The sequence below is a fragment of the Danio rerio genome, chromosome 8 (assembly GCF_052040795.2).
Source record: "Danio rerio strain M-AB ecotype USA chromosome 8, GRCz13ab, whole genome shotgun sequence".
NCBI lineage: Eukaryota > Metazoa > Chordata > Actinopteri > Cypriniformes > Danionidae > Danio > Danio rerio.
The window spans coordinates 42525274-42540998 of record NC_141028.1 but is presented as its reverse complement, the minus strand read 5'-3'; the positions used below and the strand labels follow the sequence as shown (position 1 = coordinate 42540998).

Sequence of the window (15725 nt, the reverse complement as noted above, 5' to 3'; positions counted from 1 at the left end):
AGCTTGGAATTAAACAACATCACGCTTCACAGATTAAACATGTTTTGACAGAAATAAAATTGCCATGTTTGATCTATTTAATTTTCATCAGAATGATAAATCTATGCTTGTCAATTGCAAGGATGCATATTAAAACTGCATATCCATGCTGCCATGTCATCCCCCCAGTCTATAGGCATCTAACACTGAATAATCCTGAGTTGGTAGCTTGTTCAGTTTAATTTTATAGTGCATAAAAACATCAAAAGTTCAAAATTGTAAATAATCATCACACCATAGATGCCTTTATTGTATTGGATAAATATATATATATATATATATATATATATATATATATATATATATATATATACATTTACTGTCTGAAATTATAATTTCAATAATATATTTGTTCCAGGATCTAAAAATGTATGACAGACTTTAGCTATGTATACTTATCAGATCTAATTTTAGCACTTAATGCTGAGAAATACTAGCCTAGAAACCTTACCGTACGTTCACACCGAAAGCAGCGAGAGCGTCAAAGTAGCCGGAAGTCATTCATTTTCAATGAGAGCCGGCGGCGAAAGGCGGTGATAAGCGGCGAGGAGCAGCGCGGCGCGTCTTCGCCGGTGTGAGCGTCAAGGAGAGTTGAAATGAAGTCAACTTTATGGTAATGAGCTATGACGCGGTTCGGCGGCAAGCAATCAGAATGAAGACGTCCATCGCTTGATAGCAGTTCAGAGAGCACAGACCAGTGAACTTTGGTTCCAACCACAATTGTTCCCAAGGGTTTGATTATTGCGGTCGCCGGATTTCCAATTATTTACAATTTTTTTCCTACAGGAACATACATTAAATAAGTTACTGGCGAGCTACTGATGTTCATTAATGTTATATAAATTTATCTTAAAAAAGCGGGAATCTCACGCGATGTGACAGTACAAAACAGTATTGCTGCTTCAGGATATTTCAGACATATGGACACATATTGGATAATTAGAGCAAAGCCACACCTCACGCAACTTGATCTTCCATTGTTGTATGAATTTGATAAGAAGTGCGCAACATTTTCACGCTAGAAACATGTTTTATGCAGGAATGTAACTGATATGCTGCAACGGCTCCTTTAAACATGAGATCAATGTAGCGAGTTTTGACGCTCTCGCCGCAGGAGCTGAAGGCAAAGAGCGTTGTCGCCAGGGCGGCCAGAGCGACCTTGGACGCACTCGCCGCTTTCGGTATGAACGTACGGTTAGAAAGACTGGTCAAGGAAGGATACATCCTCACTATACATCCTTCTATTTGAGAAGCACTCTAAAATGTCAACATATTTAGCGAGCTCTAGCCTTTATTAAGCACATTTCAGGAAGAGATGCCCCAGGGTGTCCTCTTGTCCAATAAGATGATCAATCAATTAACAACCCTTCACTGGACATCATTAAGCGAATACCAAAACAATCTTTACACATTAAGTTTCTAAAAGACCTTGCTAGTGTGCTTATTTGTGCTGCCTTCTTGACACACAGACTTAAGTGTTAAAAAGAAACCGTTTGTCAACATTAGTCGTTAACATCATACGCTGTGAATCCCAAAAAGTTAAGGAAACTTAAACCATTTGAGGAAACTGATTGCAACAAACCAGTAACGTTCAAAATCTAATCCTAATGAGTACTGTTAACTCAATCCATTTAAGTAAACAAAGCAATTTGAGCTCAGTAAAACCCAATAAATGAAGAGAACTCAAACCAACTGAGTACTGTAAAACCCAATAAGTTAAGGCAACTCAAACCGTTTGAGGCAACCGAATGCTACAAACCATTTGAGTTAAAAACTAAACTATATGAGTATCGTGAACTTACTCCAGTTAAGTTGAAGTAATGAGGTATTTAATTAACTAATTACCTTTAACACTGAGTTCAAAACTTTTCAAATGAATAGAATTAACTTTCAGTCAATTTTAAATTAATTACACTCATTTCATTTAATAAAGATAACTGTTGGGTTTTACAGTATACAATTGTAATAATGTATGACATCATATGTGCCTTTTTTATTTCTATGATTTTCTCAAAAATACCACCAAAATAAATGTAAAATGACTGCAAAACAAGCAGGCCTGTAGCCAGCCTGCTGAAAAGAGTGCTTCTTTTTGATCAAAAGGTTGACCTTTTTGGAGTTATTTGCCTTATTTTATATTTAATTATATGATTTATTGACATTTTAAGCACTACTTTTAGCTGGATTTACTTGCCGGATCGTCACCATAACCACATTTTTTTGATGGTCCACAATGTGTCCTTAAAATTTAGAATAAAGAAATATAAATAAATGCTTATTTTTGAAATAGAAATTTATATTATTAAAATTAGGAATCTGTTAAAGTTTTAAATTGAAAAGCATAGCCTATTGTCATTTATTAGGCAAATAACAAACTGGGGTGTGTTTCACAAACAACGACATAACTCACGACTGATCTATCCTAGTAAGATGCATCCATTTGGAAAAAGAATGATGTAGTGACAAGTGTTTCCCAAAACCTGTAGTTTCTGTCGCAGATCCATCGTTTAAGCCACTTTAGTTATAATGTAAAACGCCTATTTTGATGCTCTAAACGTGGTGGAGTAACAACTTCTTTAGAGATGAACATAATTTCTTTGCGCAAATTATATTGTTTTACACGCACATGCAAAAAAAACAAAAAAAAAACAATATTAGTTTTGGTAAAAACATGCATATGTTTTTCATAATAATTGAAATATATGTAAATGGCACATATAGGGCTGATGTTTCCTTTACAAATATCATTGAGAACATTACATATTCTATTTTAAAACTTAAAATCCCTTAAAAAAGCTAAAACGTATTCTAATATCATATATAAATTATATAAATAAAAAAGTAAAGAGTCTATTTATTAAAAAATTAAATGTAATATTTATTATTTATTTGAAATGAAAAAATCCTACTTTAATAATATTGATGATGATGATGATGATGATGATGATGATGATGATGATTATTTTTATTATTTTTTTAAGTCTACTTTTACAATTTGACACATGCAAACTACTGCAGAAATATTCTAACCTACTGTCCATGTCAAATACAGTACAGATACTTATATATGAAAAGCATTAAAGTATGCTATGTTTTTTTGTTTTCACAAGCTTTGGAGATGTAACATAAATTCCCTTTTTAAATAATAGGTCACCCATAGCTTCCGTCATGAACCATGGCTGTGTTGAAAATGCATCAATGTTTTCACAGTGCACTGCGAAGGGAACACAAAGGTAAACATAAAGATCGCTAAAACTGAACTGTAAAAATACTTTGAAAAGCAAATTACACCTTAGAGAGATGACTTTAATCTTTTTTTTTTTTTTTTTTTTTATAAATCCAAGTTTAAATGTTAGAATGTTCTAAATGAATAGGGTGCAGGGGTATCACTGGGAATAGAACAAAGTCAGGAACTATGGTCACATTTACAGTACACTGTCAGGTCTTGATGCCCAATTCCGGTTTGTTGCCTATATCTGATTTGTTTGCCTGTGTGTTTACACGTTCTTTTAATTGGGACCCATATCCAATTCATGCGTTTACACTTGCCACAGAATTTACAATGTCGCGCATGCATAAAGGCGGGTTCTAGCAGCTGTGCCACACTAGCCACGATGGAAGAAATTGTCTTGTTTTTAGCTCTGCGAAATATGCAAAGTGTAGTATAAGCAGTGAATGGTTTAGTCCAGATTTACCCCCACGCAGTTTATGTAATGTATAGCCATGATGTGTCTGTGTAGTTGAAGATGTAGCCTTTGCCTGTGTGCGGACTGGTGTTGGAGAGAATAAAGTTATTCTATGTGTAGCCCGCAGTGCGTGTATTAATAGAGAAAAAAAAAGCAAAAGTTACAACACAAAGTTCGCCCAACTTTAAAATGATTTTGAGGCAGAGGTGGGAAAGGGCCCTTATCGCAGCTTGCGCTTATGGTTTATATGCTTTATAATGTCCTGCACCATTCTGAGGAATTTGTGGGTACGAGAAAGATCTCAGGTCTGGTGGGAGCAAATTGTGGCGATTGATCACTTTCCTCCTCTGTGTTTCCTCTGATATTATTTACCGCGTCGGCATCTCCACACACGCTCTTCTTTCTGTCATTAAACCGCAAAGAACACCACATTGTCGCAAGTTTAATGATGTACAGAGTGGAATGCCTCAATAAATCTGATCTGCCTCTTTACATGACAGTCGCATTGCCACATATCCAATCTATATCTGATTTAATTCCACATATGAAGGAGGCCAGAAACCGATCTCTGAATATCCGAATGCATGCATTTTTTTCGTGTTTACACGGTCACAGATCTGATCTGTGTCACATATGAGCAAAAAATCGGAATTGGGTCACATTTAACTGGCAGTGTAAACGGGGCATATGTTTCCAACTACAGCTCCAGAGGTGTAGTTACAAGCATAAAAGTTTGCAAAGCAGTTTGTGTATGTTCGTTGAAAGGATAGATTTGGGAACTGCCAAATTAACGAACAATGTGCGAACTTGCAGCCTTAGTTGACTAGCAATGGTTTTCGGAAACGCACCCCTGGCCAGCACATTCAACTTTCTTCAGTCATAATTTTCGGTCGGAATTTATTTAACTAATAATAAAATTAAACAACAATAATAATGTAGAGCTTCACAACATTTTAGCATATTTTGAAAAAAAAAAACAGTATATTTGAATATTCATCAATAACAACTTTAGCTAAATTAGTGTTTAAATTGTTTTTAATAAAGGTGCTTTTGGTGCTAAAGGTGCTTACACCTTTTTATTGGTCATTTTTTAATGTTAAGAATAAAGAGTAAAAGTTAATTGTAAAATGATTTCTTTAGTTAAAAACAATACAGTACAATAGAGTAGGTCAATAGTGTAAGATGACTTGTCTTACGTCAGATTGTATGTTTTCTCGCATAGCTGGATGTTGGACTCATGAAAAATAATTGTTTGCATTGAGCAGAACTGATTAGCTGAAGTCACTAGAGCCAACAGAGTATCCAATAGTTTATTTTCACAGTGTGTGATGGCAAAGCAGTCAAAATGGGACAAATGAGGTTATGAATGGGACAAAATCTGGACCCTTGTCAGTCAGGGGTGGGTCTTTCGTACCACCCCCACCCCACCCCCCAACTGTAACGTGCATGACAAGCAATTTAATTTAAAAATAAATAAAATAAATAAAACGTTTTTTTTATATACATATATAATAAGATATATTAAATTTAAGCAATATAAGCAAACATATAATCACAATTATTCACTTCTATGTATTTCCAAGCAACACATTCATTGAACTGCTTTAAAAGAATTGAATAAATTGGCTGAATAAAGGAAAGAGAAAAGTTCTATAATTAACATTGTGCATACTAAGTTCAGGTCCTGGTTCATGGACCTTTCCAGATCCCACACGCCTCTCTCTACTCTCATACTTAAAGTGAAATTAAACAACATTAAACAAATACCAGACTCATTTCTACAAGTTAAGTTTTCTAAAGGCCAAGCCAGTGTGTTTGTTCTGTGCTCCCTTCTTGCCATGCGACTTGTTTGAGTGTATTTTTAAAGTTAATACATCAAGTGTTAAAAGGTTCTCTGTTTTACACCTTTTTAACAAAACCGTGACAGCTTTGAAAATGTTAATATCACTGAATCATTTCTTTTAAACAGTCCATTTTAATGATTCACGTCAAAGATCATTTATGCCATTATAACCATTTAAACCAGTACCTGCTGTTTTAAAATATTGGATATTTTTCTGATTATTTTACTCACTTTTTTTCTTGATGGATTACATAATATTAATATCAATAATAATTTGTAGTAAAATGTCATAAATTAATTTTACTGAAAAATATAACCATAGAAAAAGAAGAAGAAAAAATTGACAAAGAAAAAACTGTCACTTTATTGCGTTAATTTAAGAGATGTTAATTTACAACTGGATGATAAACAGCAGCAAGCTTCATTGACAGCTGTTACAAACACAATTTTAGACTAATATCAATACTGTAGACGCATGAAATTCTGTCAAAATATTTATGGAAGCACTTTTTTTCTTGTATAATCATAACACATTGAGCAGAAACATGCAACACTGTCTGCTTCTGAGTTGCACACGAATTAAATGGCTCTTGATATCTATATTATGATTAGGCAGGCGTGTTATGAGGTATGTGCTATTCCCAGCCTCCAGCATACTGTGAGTTTCTTTAAACCACTCTGGGTGGTAGCGTCCCCTCCCTGTGGGTGTTTCAATTATACTCGGCTGCTAGAAACAGACTAATGGAACTATTGAGGTGTTCTTTAGGGCACACGTTAGAGCAAGAGCACTGGTGCAAAAACAGAGTAAGTGTTCTTGCATTTGCTCTATCAATAGACTAGTTTGATGTACAAACTAACTGAAACAAATAGGAGAAACAGCTTAAATACAAATGAAAATAAAAGCGCCTATACAAAGATGTGTTATTAATTAATACAAAACATCACATATCAAGTTTCTTATTGTGCTGAAAGAATATGTCAAAGCTCTATTAGCAAAAAGCTGTTTGCTTCAAAGCTATTAGGTGGTCTTTTGAGGAACAGCGGCTATGAAACAAGAAAACCAGGGCCCTATTAAAAACTTTATTAGAATAGGGCTATAACATTAAAAATCACAACCGAGAATTTCCATCAGGGCATAATAACTTCATTTTCTAGTAGCAATGTGTCGTTTTGCCTTTTATTGTTATATGCCTAGTTTAATATTACACCTTGTGTGAGGGCCTTTTTCATTTCTATGATGCATTACATGCTCAAACCATAACGAATAAGAATAAGAAAGCTGACTGCAGGAAAAAAGCAATGGAAAAAAATAGTAACTAGTATTGGTCTAGACCCTTGAGTTTCTTTCTTAAAAATTCCACCAAAAGGAATAGAAATGCCCCTAAGGTTGAGATATGATTACACAGAAATATATATATATATATATATATATATATATATATATATATATATATATATATATATATATATATATATATATATATATAAATTCATTTTCTTTTCAGCCTAGTCCCTTTATTAATCCAGGGTGGCCACAGCAGAATGAACCGCCAACTTATCCAGCACGTTTTTACGCAGTGCAACCCATCTCTGGGAAACATCCACACACACACGCATTCACGCTCATACACTACGGACAATTTAGCCAATCCAATTCACCTGTACTGCATGGACTGTGGGGTAAACCTGAGCACCAGGAGGAAACCCACGCGAATGCAGGGAGAACATGCAAACTTCACACAGAAACACCAACTAGCCAAGGCTCGAATCAGCGACCTTCTTGCTGTGAGGCAACAGCACTTCCTACTGCACCACTGCGTCACCCATATATATACACATATATATATCTCCATGCTATATATATATCTCCATATATACACATATATATATCTCCAAAGCTAAATAATTTTCCTTTGTGCATTTCTAAGCAACACATTTAATTACCTTCTTCGGTTGGATTTGGATCCGAACTGAAGAAATTGGTTGACTATAGTAGTTAATTTATTGTGTGACGCTGGTGAAATTAGTGTCCTATATACATGTAGCATTTTACTTTTCAATCATATTTTTTTTGCTCAGTTTGTGCCTATTGTAAATTTCGGGATTTCTATGCAAAATATCCCCAGGGACTAATAATTCACTTGTCCAGGCTGTAAATCATACTGTTAGTTTATTGTGTGTGAGACTGTTGAGCAAATAATATATATATTCATTAATTAATTTTCTTTTTCGGCATTATTTATCAGGTGTCGTCACAGCTGAATGAACCGCCAACTTATCTAGCATATGTTTTACACAGCAGATGCCCTTCTAACTGCAACCCATCACTGGGAAACATCCATACACGCTCATTCACACACATACACTATGGACAATTTAGCTTACCCAATTCACCTATGTGTCTTCAGACTGTGGAGGAAACTGAAGGAAACCCACATGGACATGGAGAACATGCAAACTCCACAACAAAATGTCAACTGACCCAGCTGGGGCTTGAACCTATGACCTTCTTGCTGTGAGGTGATCATGCTACCCACTGTGCCACCATGACGCCATATCACAATATACTACCTTTTCAATTAAATAATTTCAATCAATTTAAATATCAATATAAACACATGAACACACATACATTGATTGTTCCAGACATGTTGACATCTCACAGTAAAAATCAAGACATTTTCCAAGGTCTCAAAACCAAAAAAAAAAAAAAAAAACCAAGATGTAAAATCCTGTTGAAATGGCAGAAACTCTGACAGGTTTTGATGATGATTTTTTTTTATTATTAAAAATTGATATTTATTGAGTTTTTGTGGAATGCGCTGTCACATATGTATCTCTACAGTATAGAATTTATTTTTCGGGTATATCTAACTTTATTATATAACAATATACAGTGGTGTGCAAAAGCAGTTGGCCAGCCTGACCACCTAGGCCAGATCAGGTAAGCACCCCCTCCCCTAACTCAATTTAAACCACAAGAACTCAGTACCACTGTGCCCTCCTCTTGTTGCTTAAAAACAGAAATGCTGCTTAAAGTTATTGCTTTTGCAATGTGCTTTATGTGCTCAATAGCATCAGGTATGATTGTACAAATATTTTAGCTTTAGCGAAGTAGAGGCATTCCTGTGGTCAAACAATAGACATGAGAGCACACAGCCACACCCTCAGGTAATCTGAACACATGCATATATATGTAATAGGAGAAAATGAAAATAAAAACTTAAGAATGAATGCTGTAAATTTAGTGAGATGCTTGAGCTATTTATTTTTGTGCTTCTGATGAAGTAACATTTACCCCCCAACCCCACACCCAAAGGCAGCCCCCTAGTGACACATCGCGACCCCCTCATTAGGTATTCCCTAGCGCTGACCCTACAGCAAAATAACATTATTAAAGGAGTGGTTAATGATACTCTACCCAAGAAACTAATGTTATCAGAGACTGAATGCATGGCAGAAGCAATTCTGATTAAAGATTACCAAACCATGTCTGCACCAATAGGGTCAAGGATTATGCACCAACAGTGCCGAAACATATATTCTGTGAGTTTAAGGCAGGTCATGGATCTCTCTGTATGTCCAACTTCACTTTCTGTCTGATTACTGTTCTATCACAGTAAAAGGCCAAACATTTATCTAAAAAACAAAACAAAACAACAAACAAAACATTCCTCTTGTGGCTTAACTTTGATTAATTTAGAAAAAAGTAATGCATGCTAATGCACTTTGTTAATTCTGATTCCAAAAGGATTTTAATCCTCTATAGTGTTTCTCAAATCCATTTAGGGACACCACTTTGCATATTCCTTTTTTTATTTAACAAACCTGATTCAGATCATCAGTTCATTAGCAGCGATGTATGTGTATAAAATAAAACAAGACATACAAAATGTACACAGTGGTGGATCACCAGAATTTGCTATGAGAACCTCAGCTCTGAATACAGTTCTGGCAAAGTTGTTTTTGGCACAATTGAAGTATTTTCTAGAGCAATGCTTTTTCCTTCCAGCTCATCAGCTTTACAATTAACTAACACCACCAAAGAAACACAAGGCCATTGATCAATTATATGTCAGCATGCATTGTTCATGCAACAACTCTCGCTTTCAAACTAGTTTTGTTTTCACTTTAAAGGCAAATGAAATTGATCGAATGAGAAGAAATTGATCGATCTGTCAGAAAAGACCTTTTCAAAGACATCCTTTGTCTAGTTGAACACATTCATTTTCATTCCAGGTATTTGTTGTGAATCAGGTGATGGAAAGCAGTGAGTAAATCACTTTGTTGTAGTTGTAAGTTTTAACAACTTCCCCCAGCAAAGATTGAGATGTGTAGTATACAGATTCAGATGAACAGAAACAAAACATTTTAAAGGGGTTGCTGTTTCGCACAAAATTGAAACTTCTCTCATCATTTACTCAGCCTTCACTTGTTCCAAACCTGTTTTAGTGTCTTCTGTTGAACACAAAAGAAGATATTTTGAAGAACTGCTGACTTCCATAATATTTGTTTTTTCAAACTATGCTATGATTACAGGTTTTCACCTTTTCCAAAATATCTTTTTTTTTGGTCCAAAAGAAGAAAGAAACTACCTGAGGGAGAGTATATACTGTAGTAATTACATTTTCATTTTTGGTTGAATTATCCTCTTAATGCCATATCTTCTAAGAATAAGTGATGAGCTTTAAATTATTTCTACTGATGCATACATGAAGGCGTTGCTTAAAGAGGTCTGCTTATCTTTTTTCAGGAATAAAAATAGCGATGATAAATTTCTCTAAACGTCACACGTTTTATCACATCAAAGGATTGCATCGAAGCATATTGCAAATCCAGGTAGAAATCCACATATCCATATACTGTATATATGTTACATTCCAGAAATTGCACAATTTCTTAAACATTGCACCAGTAGTGCTACAACCACACACAGAAACTTACAGGGTACAGTGCACTGAATAATTGTTCTATACAGGGTATACAAAAATAATGAATGAATGAATGAATGAATGAATGAATGAATGAATGAATGAATGAATGAATGAATGAATGAATGAATGAATGAACAAAACAGCTGTACAGAGATCAGATATCTGGGTGAGGCACTGACTGCTGTCAGACTCTGAACAAGTCAATATTTGTCTGGATTATTACAATTAATGTAAACTATTAGCCCAAAATGTAATAACTATTACATGTAATGAAAAAAGCAATTACAAGTAATGTATAAATACTGACTAACTACAACAAAAAATAGAACTGATTTTAAATAGCTTGTGAAAATACTAGGGTTATAATAATAATAATAAAATAATATTTTTGTCCACCACTGTACATACATGCATACAGTGCACACTGTACATACTGTATACAATACATACTGTAGGCTATATGCAAACACGTGAAGTTAACTAAAATACAGTATTTCTTAAAAGCAAATTAAATAAATAAATTACTTAATTAAAATTAATGACAATATTCAAACAAATCAAATGGTTATTTCATGTGTAATAAAATGACAGGTTATGTCGGTCCGCAAATGGTTAATCTGAAAGAAATGACAGAGGGACTCAAAGTGAGGAGCAAAAAATGATCGCTTATAATAATCTCAATAACAGAAATGCGATTTCCTTTCATTTACAAAAATGTAGACTACGTGATGTGTAGGTTTACTGTTCTTAAGCTAAAAGCACTGAACCCATTTAACTTCAAACTCAAATTATTCGCCAATTCAATTTGTATACTAATTTCGTCATAGCTCATCATTGTTGTAATGACAAAGTAGGCATCACGTAAATGCATGCCTTAATTAGTATATTAGGCTACATCGTCTTAATAAAATATGCTACTGATATCATATTTATCATAAATTGATTTCGCTTTGCTGGAAAGTTTGACTATTTTAACAGTCAGTTATGTTCAATCACAGGCTATAGCATGGAAAATGCATGCATGAACTGACTCTGAGGAATAAAACGAAAGATATGCCTCACCTTATGAAACGGAGATATGGTTTAGTTGTTATCCCTCCTCGTGGATGTGCAGTTTCTCAATCAGTGGACTCGCGCGCGCTTGTTTATCTTTGCGCTACCGGACCTGAGTGAGTGCGTGCTCTCTACTGCTGAGGCAGGGTGATGTGCGTGAGACCAAGACTTTTCATTGGGGTGAGTTAAAGAAAAAAAAAATCTCCAGAGATTGTTCACACTATCGATGAACCCGAAGTAAGGTACAGTATAGCTAAGTAGTGAATTGTTTTCACGTTTCACTAATTTGGTATATTTTCCACAAAATTCAAAAACGTTATGACATATATATCCTTGACCTTGTTAGATATATATTCCTAAAAAAACGAACAAGATATTAATAAACACTAAAAAGCCTTTTTTTTTACTACCTACATCAGCTTCACAGAGAACAAAATAAGCCCTACACAGTATTTCACATGACTCATGCACTATAGTCTCCTGAAATAACGTGATGGCTTTAAGTGAAGAACAGACACTTCAACTTTCATAAAATGCAATCCATCGTTTTCTGATGTTACTACTGGCTGCATACATAAATTCAAAAAGACTGATATCAAATCATATTGGTTCGTGGAGCTTGAATGTGGTCAAGTCAACTTGAAAATACATAATATATAGCTTGTAATTGAAAGGCTTTTCAAACCAATTATGGTTTCATCTGTAGACGTTGTATTGTTCCAGCAGCCATGTATTTATGTCACAAAGCACTACAATCATAGCATGGATTCCTTATGGCAATGTCAGATGTATATTTTATCATTGACAATCAGATTTACACTTCCTTATATATATATATATATATATATATATATATATATATATATATATATATATATATATATATATATATATATATATATATATATATATATATACAGTTGAAGTCAGAATTATTAGCCCCCCTAAATTATTAGAATGCTTGTTAATTTTTCCCCAATTTCTGTTTAACCGAGAGAAGATCTTTTTCAACACATTTCTAAACATAATAATTTTAATAACCCATTTCTAATAATCAATTTATTTTATCTTTACCATGATGTCTGTAAATATTTTTTTTTCACTAGATATATTACAAGACACTTCTATACAGCTTAAAGTGACATTTAAAGGCTTAACTGGGTTAATTAAGTTAACTAGGCAGGTTAGGGGAATTAGGCAAGTTATTGTATAACAGTGGTTTGCTCTGTAGATTATCGAGAAAAAATATAGCTTAAAGGGGCTAATAATTTTGTCCCTAAAATGGTTCATAAAAAAATTCAAAACTGCTTTTATTTTAGCTGAAATAAAACAAATAAGACTTTCTTCAGAAGAAAAAAATATTATCAGACATAGTGTGAAAATGTCCTTGCTCTGTTAAACATCATTTGGAAAATATTTTAAAAAGAAGAAAAAAAATCGAAGGGGGCTAATAATTCTGACTGGCTTCAACTGTATAAATTATTATTATTATTATTATTTTTATTTTATTTTATTTTTTATTTTTAAAGAATGTTGCTAGCTGGTTACCATTGACATACATCATACAAAAAATACTGTGAAATGAAGTAACTTGTTTAATTCTATTTTCAACACAGCATAAGTCAAGGTTGGGAATAGTAAATGATGACAAAAATTTTAATTATTGGGCTTGAACTATCCATTTAAGCAAGGGGTAAAACAAAAAGAAAATTGTGAGTATTTCTAATATGCTCAGTCAATGCCTTTTTTCATTTATTGATTTAGTTTTTTTCCATTCAAAATAATTATAATATATTTTAATATTATTGTTATATTCCATATGACTACTACAAGTCTTTTGAAATAATATGATGGTTTAATGTTATAAACAGGCATTTTTGTGTGAAATGTCTCCCCATGTTGGCTTAGGTTTCCTCTGGAAATAAAGTGACTGAGCCGAAAGAAAATGAATGAATATTAGGAACAGACACAATAGAATATATACTCAAATCCTCATTCTCTGCTTTAATTAATGTCTACATTCAGATCACAAAAGGCTGTTAAACAAATACAATTGCTGATTTTTTGTTAAATCTGGAGTTTTTTTTTCAGCTTGTCAGTTTTGCGTGTCTCCATGGTATACGCTCACAGAATGGACTTCTCATGTGCGTTGCTGTATTTACTGAGAATTTACTATTTATTGACAGGTTAACACTCTGGCCTTGAAACACCATGGATTTTAAATGTGTCATTTGATTACCAGAGGTTACAAAAATAGCCCTAATTATTCATATGCAGAGGTTTCACACTGAACTTAACATGCTTCTTTGTATACTTGTTATGTCCGCATTTTATGGAGTGTCTAATTTGTGGATCATTGCCATTGGTTGCTATTGGTCTGCTGGAATTTATACTTTCAATCACAGTATATTTAATCATCAGTGTTATGTTAATAGTATAAAAGCAGATGCAGTAAAAAACTAAACAGTTCAATGTAGAGTATGTAGTAATATAACCGGTCTAAAGATTTGACATTTTGCTGGTCTGTGTAGTCTGGGTTAAGTATGTTTTTTTGATGCTTTTTTGATGCAAAAATATAGCTACAGTGCTCTTGAACAAATCACTTCAAATCTGAGCTGCGGTTCAAAGAAATAATGAGAGGTGAGCTGAACTCAGAGGTCGAAAGAGCAATTTCGTTGAATAAAGTGTATAATTTTCATTCTTGCTCTCCTGTATGTTATTCATTTGAAATCAAATTTCTGTGAAAATGAAACCATTTTTTTTGTAAGTTAATTAGGTCAAAACATAATCACTATAACTAAAAAGTAAAATAATAATAATAAAAAGAATAATAAAAATATTAATAATGATGATGATGATGATGATGATAATAAAAACAACAACCACAACAATAATAATTATAATAATAATTACTACAATACTACTACTACTACTACTACTACTACTACTACTAATAATAATAATAATAATAATAATAATAATAATAATAATATCATTATTATAATAATATAAATAATATTAAAATAAAACTTGATTTAAATCAATTGTTTTTGCTCCCAATTACTTTTCCAAATTACTGTTGATTGTTGTATTTAATCATTTGAGTTCCCAGAGTAATATATCAGTACAGTGGTTGATGAGGTTCAAAATATAAATAAATAAATAAATAAATAAATAAATAAATAAATAAATAAATAAATAAATAAATAAATAAATAAATAAATAAGTAAACAAAGAGATTAAAAATACATAAATAAATGAATAAATGCATACACAGATAAAGAAATACATACATAAATGAACAAAGAAACAGATAAATTAATAAATAAATATACAGATAAATAAATAGCTAAATAAATAAACAAATAAAAAATAAATAATTAAATACATAAAAAAATGATAAATAAATAAATAAATAAATAAACAAATAAGTTAACAAAGAGATTAAAAATACATAAATAAATGAATAAATGCATATACAGATAAAGAAATACATACATAAATGAACAAAGAAGCAGATAAATTAATAAATAAATATACAGATAAATAAATAGCTAAATAAATAAACAAATAAAAAATAAATAATTAAATACATAAAAAACTGATAAATAAATAAATAAATAAATAAATAAGTAAACAAAGAGATTAAAAATACATAAATAAATGAATAAATGCATATACAGATAAAGAAATACATACATAAATGAACAAAGAAGCAGATAAATTAATAAATAAATATACAGATAAATAAATAGCTAAATAAATAAACAAATAGAAAATAAATAATTAAATACATAAAAAACTGATAAATAAATAAATAAACAAATAAATAAATAAATAAATATACACATAAATAAATAAGGCGATGCAGTGACGCAGTTGGTAGTGCTGTCAACAACAACAATATCAAACTACAAAAGAATAAATTAAAAGCTTAACTAAAGAACAGATAAGTTTTAAAAGGTAGTGTTGTCGCCTCATAGCAATAAGGTCGCTGGGTCGCTTGGTTCGGAACCTCTGCTCAGTTGACGTTTCTGTGTGGAGTTTGCATGTTCTCCCTGTGTTCACTTGGGTTTCCTCCGGGTGCTCCGGTTTCAACCACAGTCCAAAGACATGCGGTACTGGTAAATTGGGTATGCTAAACTGTCCATAGTGTATGAGTGTGTGTGT

The 15725-nt window shown here is 32.6% G+C and overlaps 1 protein-coding gene across 1 annotated transcript in view; it reads right to left on the bottom strand.

Annotated features, from left to right (window-relative positions):
* Positions 1–11622, bottom strand: part of prlhr2a (prolactin releasing hormone receptor 2a) — a 35874-nt gene extending 24252 nt beyond the window's left edge. Inside the window, exon 1 of the mRNA XM_087263855.1 lies at positions 11565–11622. The gene's annotated coding sequence lies outside the window, so the exon portion shown is untranslated. The remainder of the gene's footprint in view (positions 1–11564) is intronic.
* Positions 11623–15725: the final 4103 nt, after the last annotated feature.